The 9,188-nt window shown below is 41.8% G+C and overlaps 1 long non-coding RNA gene and 1 other non-coding gene across 3 annotated transcripts; both read right to left on the bottom strand.

Moving 5' to 3' along the window:
* Window positions 1-814: 814 nt before the first annotated feature.
* LOC139597825 (uncharacterized) lies at window positions 815-8,980 on the bottom strand. 2 transcript variants are annotated; one of them, XR_011681701.1, is made up of 7 exons: window positions 8,832-8,980; window positions 6,689-6,738; window positions 6,141-6,210; window positions 5,504-5,583; window positions 4,042-4,095; window positions 2,720-3,434; window positions 815-2,517 (listed from the first exon to the last, which is right to left on the bottom strand). It is a non-coding gene; the product is annotated as an uncharacterized lncRNA (long non-coding RNA). The 2 variants fall into 2 exon arrangements; XR_011681700.1 differs by having other exon boundaries at window positions 815-3,434; window positions 8,832-8,979.
* Window positions 3,623-3,692, bottom strand: LOC139600365 (small nucleolar RNA SNORD50). Its single transcript, XR_011682502.1, has one exon. It is a non-coding gene; the product is annotated as a small nucleolar RNA SNORD50 (small nucleolar RNA).
* Window positions 8,981-9,188: the final 208 nt, after the last annotated feature.

The raw sequence follows: 9,188 nt of genomic DNA, 5'->3' as shown, positions 1-9,188 counted from the left end.
CTCAATATTCAATACGCCTTACCATTGGCCATATCTACCTTCTTTTATATGCTGAGAGCCTAATCTTTTTCATGATTTAACATTCTGAGACACACCTCCACCACACTGATATGCAGTAACTTTCCTGGCACTCTATTGCTACCAAACCTACCTCCCAGACCATCCCCAACAAATGTTTTAGAACATACAGAGCAAGTCTATCATGAAGTACTTTGGGTACCTGAAGTGCCACCCACAACCCTGAACCCTTAGTCTTTTATTTCATCCCCAACATCACAAGATAAACTCACCAAGTTTACTGCACATACATATAGCATTCCCTTTAAGGTTAGCATTCTGAATTAGCATCAGCCTAACGGATAAAGACACCTTTATTCTCAAAAACACATGCCACTCTTCTGATCCTTTAACGAAGTCATATATGCCTTTGAATACCTAACCAAGTACTTGGCAAATATTGCTACGCTATCAACCATCTCTCTGCTCTTTGACATCTTAACATTGAGAAGAAACTAGCTAGGACTGACAACTTCTAGACTTACCAGTCAAGCAGCTCTACTAGATGGCTGTTAACAGCACCCGCTTTTTGTAGATCTGCAGTGGGCAGAAGATTGACACTAATCTTACCTTCTGACTTCTTGAGTATGCAGTCAGTAGTTTGTGTCCTGGAGTCACTCAAGCACAACACGAAGCTTTGTGTGCCCAGTACATGCTGCACCAGTCAGCACAAGGCCACACTGCCTCCGTAACTCTTGAGAAGTACAAGCAGCCAAGGAACACCATGGTGTGATCCACAGCTGACATCCAACAGCCATGACTTTAACATCCTCATCTTTATTCAAAAGCATGTACAAAGCATGGCACATGAAAAAACGCACCATTCTCAGTAACATTTCTTAACAGAAACAATATTGAAAGCAATGAAGAGAAAGCTGTTTTCTAGTTTATTTCTGCAGATTTTGATATTCAATAGACTGATTTACTATTCCTTGCTCAAAAGGAGCAGCCTTTAGCCAAAGTAGCTGGTCGGTGCTTAATAAGCAAACCGTAAGAGATGCTCAGTAAACCAATGCACTCCTGGAGTTCAGTCAGATCCTTAGCATCCACTTCAGTAGCATGATGGATAGTTAGTTTTGACATTTCCAATGCTTTATATGCTGTTCCTGGTAGTGTTTATACTTCATACTACTTTGACAGAAAATGGATTTTACATAGAATTTGTCATTGATGAACAGGTAAACCCCATGAGCTATAGGGTCTATATATTTTTGACAATTTCAAAATGATCCAGTAATAGGTCTACGAATTTTTAATTATGCTATTGTCATTTTTCTGCTATTATAAAGAATTCCTTTCAATAAGGCTTGAAAGTCATGCTTCAAGGCCAAATTCACCTGATGTACACCATGAGTTGTCTTTACATTTACTTGGTGACCAAATTATGAACCTGTAATTCTCTGTGGAAGGGACAGCTTGCTGAAAACAGCAAATCTGCTGCTACTGTCATTACAGCACCAGCTCTTGTCAAGTGACTGTTCAAAGCCATCTTAGGTTAGAAGATGTAGCTGAGGGTGTGTATTCTATTTGCCATCTGTTAGAGCTGGGACAGTTATGTTCTGTTAACTGGGCAGTTTTGTTTATCTCTTCCACAACCAATCCTCCCTCCAGGAAGACATTATCTGTTAATGGGCCTTTGGGTCTCACTGCATGACTGATAAAATGACATAATCCCATTGCAAGATGCTCCACCCAGAGGGAGGAGCCAAGCATTTCTACCTGGATATAATCTGAGATTTGGAACACCGCAGTCAGCCTTCTCCCACTGGATTCCCAGAGGAGCAGCTTTCTTCCCCACTGGATTCCCAGAGGAAGACCATGCCCATCTACACCACCACTGGACCTTCGGAGGAAAACAGTAGCCTTCTACAGGATCACTGCTCCAACAGAACCATACTTGCTACTCCAGGAGCACTGCAGCCACCATTTAATCAGACTGCTGCCAACACCCTGACCAAACAAGGTTGTCAGGCTGTATTCTGACTCGTTCAGTGTTGCAGTGTCGCTATTTCCTGTCTCACCTATCCCATCCCCCTCAAGGATGCCAACCTTTCCCCCTCCCCCTGTGCCCTCCTGCCTGGCACCTTCCAGCAAGGCGTCGTGTGATTGGCAGATGCCCCCCACGTCTGGGCTCATTGGTTTGTCCTAGTGTCCACATCCCCTGACCCTTCCCCTGCTCACACCTGGTTGGCCCTCACCTGTCCGTCCCCTCCCCCTGTCCCCAGGGCTTAAAAAGGACATGAGACCATGTGGTCGGGGTCTCTGCCGTGGTTCTGTCTCTGCCTGTCTGGCTGGAGCTGATACCACATTCAGGTCTACCATGCTACGATAAACTCTGGATCTAAGCTACACGGCAGAACCCGCTCCTTTTCTCTTCACCGCCTGAACCTTTTCCACCAAAGGTAAACTGAGTTCCTATTTTGCCTGGACTTGTTCTGAGCGCCCAGCTGCAGCACCTAGCTAGCCAAAGGCATCTCTGGGGTGAAAAACGCCCACATTGGGCGCCACTATATTAAATATTAAGCCCCGAATGTTTCGGGGTGTGTCCTGCCTGGCTTCATCTGGACCAAAGGCGGCAGCCGTGGCGTTTTTCACCCCAGAGATGCCTTTGGCTAGCTAGGTGCTGCAGCTGTTCAGCATTGGTCTGTATTACTGCATCTACATTTTTAATTTTTCCTAATAAAGAACTCTTATTCCTACTCCCATATCTTTGCCTGAAAGCCCCTTCATTTCCATTTCAAGGGAGACTCCTGCCCTCCTTAGCAGACACCTGTCTTTTCAAACCAAGACAAAAGCCCAAGTTCCAATGTATGTATCTCTCTTCTCCCACTACCAACCTCCTTCCCCCAGAGAGCAAACAGTACTGTTGCCAGTATATTCCTCAAAAGGCAGTTCCACTGTTGTGGTTGTAGTCTTCTCCTGCTGAAAGGGCAGTCCATAAAACCTCAACTCCTCACTCCCTCACTAGATACAGTGATGCAAGCTGTAGACATTGCCTTTTTCTTTGCTTTCACCCTGTCTTTACAGGGCATGCCTGTGAGCTCCACTCCCAAGTTATCACAGATCTCTAATATCTGCAAGACTGTGTACCCATTTGATATTTTAAAAAGGGTAAAAAAATCAAGGGGTTTTCCATGAACTCCTTTCCCTAATATTACTGCTACACTTCCTACAGAAGACAGCTCACTATTTTGGAAAGACGGTGTTTTAAATATGCAGAGACAGTATCTACTGAACAAAATGGCAGCTGTTTTAGCAGGATTTTAAAAGCATGGCATCTCATTCCAAGCCACAATATCTCTTCAGGTGTTACACTTCCTTCTGGTTACATGATCCATATTTGTCAGGCAGTTCTAACAAAGTGCTCCAATTCATCACTGAAAAAGGAGAACAAGATTTAAGTAAAATGGTTCATCCAAGGTAGAAATTTTAATTTGCAAGTAAGCACACAACAGTTTGTATTAAGATGTTGTTAATTCTGAAGAAACAAAAACAAACCAACAAAAAACCTAAACCCACAAAGACTAATACTTCTCAGAAAGTTTAAATAAAGTATTTTGGTCTCGTCTCAGATTCCGGATCCGTATAAAGTTTTTCAACAGGAATTCAGGTTCGGGATAGGATCATCACAGATGAGACAAAATCAGTACATAAACAAAAAATTTAGTAGGAAATATTCCATAAGGTTTCTGATTGTTTAGCTTTTGTATTACAATCTCTAACATTTTGTTGTATTTCAGTAATAATGTACGTTTGTTTAAAACTTTTCACGTAGGTTTGAAAGGTAACCAAGGGTCAGCACAGCTATCAGCTCACACTGTGCTTGGCAAACAAGTGTTTTGTAAATGCCAACTACAACTTACTATATCAATTGATCAATTATGTTTGTAACTATCACTATGCAAAAACATCTGAACTGTAAACACAGTTACTTAGACTTAGAACCAGAAAGATTCTCTTTTTAGAAGATTTTCAGTTACATACCTGAATAAGCCAAAAGCACTTGTTCCTACTTGTTTTCTATAAAACAGGCTTTTCCTGTAAAAAAGACATTTAATAATTCAGAGAAGTTTTCTTTCATCATTCAAAATACAACTTGCCATCTATTTAGCCTCTTGTACAGCCCAAACTGCATTATTAAACATGTGCTGCATTAGTATCAGCACACTGCAAGTTCTCTGAACCTTCAATCAGAAGTGTAGTCATGTCACAGTAAGATTTGTTTTGCTCCTCTTGCCCAGCTATTGCTCAACCTCGGTATGAACTATGATAGGAAGGGGGAATTACACTCGATTATCAGGATATCTGATACTGGTAATTTGCCTATCAGGATCAAAAATAATATTTACTGGAATTCCTATCTTCTATTCAGATGCAGCATTCAAGCATCTCTGCAGACATAAAATGCACTGCTTAGTTAACACTACTAACAAGGTTTGCTACTTCCAACTTTTCTCTAGGTCAGCCATCGAAGTCATTCCCCTTTTTACTTGCTAAAGTACTTGCTTTCTAACTGTCTAAACAATACAGCATCTTATAAGCAGCACTGCTGCACAAGAAGTTTCACTCATACATTTGAACTTCACATACTATAACAAAACCTGTTGTTCAGAAGTACTGGTGTGCAGTAAAGTGAATTTCACTGAAAAATGTTAAGTTCAGATACTTAGGTGGAAAGTAAGTTCTTGGAGAAACCACTGCGATTATTCTTAAAGCACAGTAAGCATTTGTGAGCATTCTTTTTGCCTGCTTCAAGTACATTATACCAGCCTTTGTGAAGTAATTTATCTCTGGAGCTGAAACAGCTATATTTAGAATTCACTACAATTTACCATCAAATTCCACCTTTGTCATTAACATGACTTCTCCTAAATGCTCACAATCTGAGTGAGCCCAAAATTAACGGTCCCAAGAGGACTGAAGTGCAAACATCACCACTAGCTTTCAAACACCATTAACATTTCCTGACCACACCTTACTAGTGCTTGTTATTTACCCACTATAAGGCAGAATACTTGAAGTCTAACATTTTCTCCTCTCTGCTCTTTAAAGAGGCAAACTTCTGCAACAGTGCTTACTTGTGTCAACACAGACCTGAAGTGGGTTTAAATATTGCACCAACATTCTTATTCACAGCCTGGTGCATGCTGGCACCTCACTTGTACACAGCAACAGCATTAAACCAACACCAACTCGATGATTTATGATTGAAAAATGGTAAGTGGTTTGACCTCAGTAGCCAAACCCTTATGAAGTTGTTCATCAATGTACCAGGTTTGGCAGTTTTAGCATGATTCACCGTTATCCACAAGTATCAGGGACAGGAACTCTAACACCACTGATACATTCCACAAGACAATCTTCCGCTCTTTCACTGCAAATGTACTGAAAAGGGAATAAACTATCATAAACAAAAAATGTCTGCTGTTTAATCAATAAATCTTACCTCTGTTTTATTTCCTGTTACAAGGAAAGCTTTCTTCAGGATGTGCCACATTGTCAATGCTAGAAACTGTTCACGCCAGTCTAGAAATTTGAGTAAAACCCCAAATTACAATAAGTTCATGTATAATATAAACCAGTAAGAACAACCCATTTCTACTTTTGTTAACAACTGGTTAAAAGCATTTGAGTAAATTTAAATGAATACAGATCCTGGAGTTTTTTCTTTCTTTTAAAGTAGTGAGGATAATTACTATACATTTAAAAAGTGAATAGACATTTTTATCAAAAAAGGGGAGCATTTGCTTATTTACATTAATAAGCACCCCGATGTCCTGCTTTCTTTGACTAAACACTATTTCATACTTATTTCCCAATAAAGTTCAAATTCACAATTAAAAGCTACACTGAGGTAAACTTTAAATTTAGTATGAACACTTCAGGACAGACATTTACCAGCTCCTCCAACATAAATATCTATTCCCAAAGCCCCGGCCCACACAGTTCTAGACTGTGTCAGATGCCCAAAATTACTGATGCCTCAATTTTAAAGCTAATGACATAACTACTAACTTAATCCTATGCATCTTTTTCTAATCCATTTGTTGTTAATTTATCCCCAGTGATCATTTAGAACATACACAGCTTTCAGGAAAATCCACTTGTGTGTACCAAATATTCTTCTACTTGTGATGGTCCTTCCATGATGTGCTAAAATTAAAAATAAGCAAAATTACATTTTAAAGTAGAAAACATCTCTTGCTGTGGTCCAGCATCATCTCTCACATTACTATGTCAGAAACATGATCACCAAGCACTAAAAACTGACATTTTCATGAAACACAATTTAATACTCTTCTGGAACAGGTGAAATACCTGACAAGATAAAATTCTGTAAGCAAAAGAAGTTCAACTAAGAACTGACCTACAGACTGACTTTCACTTAAAGAGCACCACACCCAGAAATTATCAAATTACTTATTACTTTGATGGCAGTTATGAAAATGCAATGTAGTTTTTTCTTTTTGTCTCGCTTAGTAGCCATACAAAACTGACAACTCTCTGGCACTTCCCATACTTTCAGAGACATAAAATACAGAAACTAAGTTTCGAAACACAAGTATTTATTGACTTGGTCAAAAACAAAAATAAATTTCTAGAGCAACATTAAAAATTCCAGAGCTGTTACCTTAATGTACAATGTACTTGGGACCAATGAAAATCTCCTCTCCATCACACCTAAAAACAAACATGGACAGCCTTACAACTTGAAATCAGCAGACTCGTATTACCAGGCCAGTAAGTCACACACATTATGAGGCAACAATCATGAACACAATCTCTACGAGCAGCATGTTAAGTACTAAATCACAAGCTTGCAGGAGAAAAGCAGCAAGAAATGCAGTTTTAAGCAACAAAGTAGTTTAAAGTTACACCCACGTGAAATCGTATATGAAAAGCATTGTAGAAATAACTGCACATACCCACTGTTAAACCTCAGTCCAAAGACCTTTTAAGGAAAGGTCTGAATCACTTTGAAGAACTGGTTTAAGTTGGTTTAGAGAATTGTTTTAACCATGTAGCAATTATCAAAATCCACCAACTCAAGCAGCTTAAGAAATTTGTGACAATACATTATCACTTGAATGTGCTTATTAAAAATATCTCTCTGGACTATACAGATCGAGTAAATGCATTGGGCCATGAAGGATAACCTATCACACATTTTGTTCCCTATTACAAAACGATTAAAGCTATAGAAAGCCTGAAGTTAAATTTCCACTTCTTGCATGCAATAAACTTTATGCTTACTGAGTGCAATAAACTCAATAATCAAGGGTTATTAATGGTTTAAGTTCCAAAAATTTACTGTTCAGTAATCTAAGGTGTGACTCAGACTGCCAGACAAGCTAATTAAACACACAATGAATGCACCTGACAACTTCCAATGTAAATCCACCCACATCCTAATCTTGGCTTGCAGGTTAAGAGCCTGGAATTGTAGATATATTTAGTGGTATTTCCCATTCTTTTTGAAGTACTATGGGTTCAATGACATTAGCATTTCAGAGAGGGGACAAAAAGGCATCTTAAGCGCACAATAGGCTTCTGTCAGCACTTTGGGGTGGTAGTGGTTTACTTTTATAACAAATCTCTTTATTAAGCAATGCCATTGTCTTAAAAATATAAAGAAAATATAATTAGCTAGAACACAATCTCATGATTTACATCAGGTATCACTTAAATGTTGTGGGTCTTTGTCATGGATTTATTTTCTGAAAAATACTTTTTCTAAGATCTTTCTCCTGAGAAGCTGAGAAGCCTCAGAAGAAAAAAAAAAGCAGTAATTATCTCCTGCTATGGAATGTGACAGGTGTATTTTTGATTGGTTTTATGTAGTTTTTTAATTAATGGGCAATCACAGTCTAGTTGTCTTGGACTGTCTGGTCAGTCACAGGATTTTATTATCATTCTTTTTCTTTCTTTGTTAGTCTTCTGATGAAATCCTTTCTTCTATTCTTCTTTCTTCTATTCTTCTAGTATAGTTTTAGTATATAGTTTTCTTTTAATATAATATATATTATAGAATAAAATATCAGCTTTCTGAAACATGGAGTCAAGATTCTCATCTCTTCTCTTGTCCTGGGCCCCCTGCAAACATCACCACAAGTCTTTTTTCCTTGAGACGCTATGTGAGTTTCGCACATACTTTTTTAAGTCTTCTGCTGTGGAGCAATGCCACGATGCCAGTAGCTGAACCCTCCAAAAAAGATGTACAGGTAACATAAGCATGTGCACCAACCCTCTGCCACATGAACAAGGTGGTTCTGCCTTATCCTGCATTTTACACACGAACCCTGAAGGCTGTCGCAGTACTAGGGGCAGCCAAGCTGAGGGCACGGCCGGGCGGCACCGCCGCACCGACCCCGGCCGCTACGGGTGGGGATCAAAATGGCGCGGGCCCGGCGGCGCCACGCGCGTCACCGCCGCCTACCGCTCCCAGCCTGCCCCGCGCCTCGGGACGCGGCTTCCGGCAGGGAGCCTCCCGCGGGGCATGCTGAGATATGTAGTCCTCTCTAAGCCCCCTCGCAACTCCGCGGCTCTCAGCAGGGGCGGCCACCCCATAGCTGGATTATGGTCGCCTTTCGCATAGCTCTATCCGAGCCTCCAAGGGCGAGAGCTTCTCACTCACTTCACTTCAGGCTGTCGACTCCAGCCTCAAGCACTACGCGACCGGCACTGCGAGCGATCCTCCCGAACGTCCAAGCAAAAGGAAGAAGCCATTCCCCTCCCCCCGGCAGCGGCAGACACCGCATCCCGCGCTGCCTTACCGTACGCCGCCATTGCCGGCGCTCCGCGGAGAAAGAGGGGGTGTGCGGTGCGTTCGCCAGCTTTATATGTACGCTGCAGGGTGGGAACGAGGCTGGCCACGCCCCCTGCCGCGCGGGCCGAGGGGCGGAGATGCCTCGCGGAGCTGGCGCGAGAGCGCGCTCGGCTCGCGGGGCGCGCGGAGGGGCGGGCGCTGACGTGTGTCCGCGCGGGCCGGACGCTGAGGGGCTGGCGCGCGCTTCCGCTTCGCTGGGCACGGCGGGGCCGCCATGGGAGGGTCGAGCGGGGCCGGCTCTCGGGCACGGTGCTGCTTGCTCGGTTTGCCTTTCGAGCTCATGTGTAAAACGCTGAGCGGCTTT

Source organism: Agelaius tricolor, unplaced genomic scaffold, assembly GCF_023055355.1.
Source record: "Agelaius tricolor isolate 1412-34295 unplaced genomic scaffold, bAgeTri1.0.p SCAF_1, whole genome shotgun sequence".
NCBI lineage: Eukaryota > Metazoa > Chordata > Aves > Passeriformes > Icteridae > Agelaius > Agelaius tricolor.
This window is presented reverse-complemented; position numbering and strand designations above follow the sequence as displayed.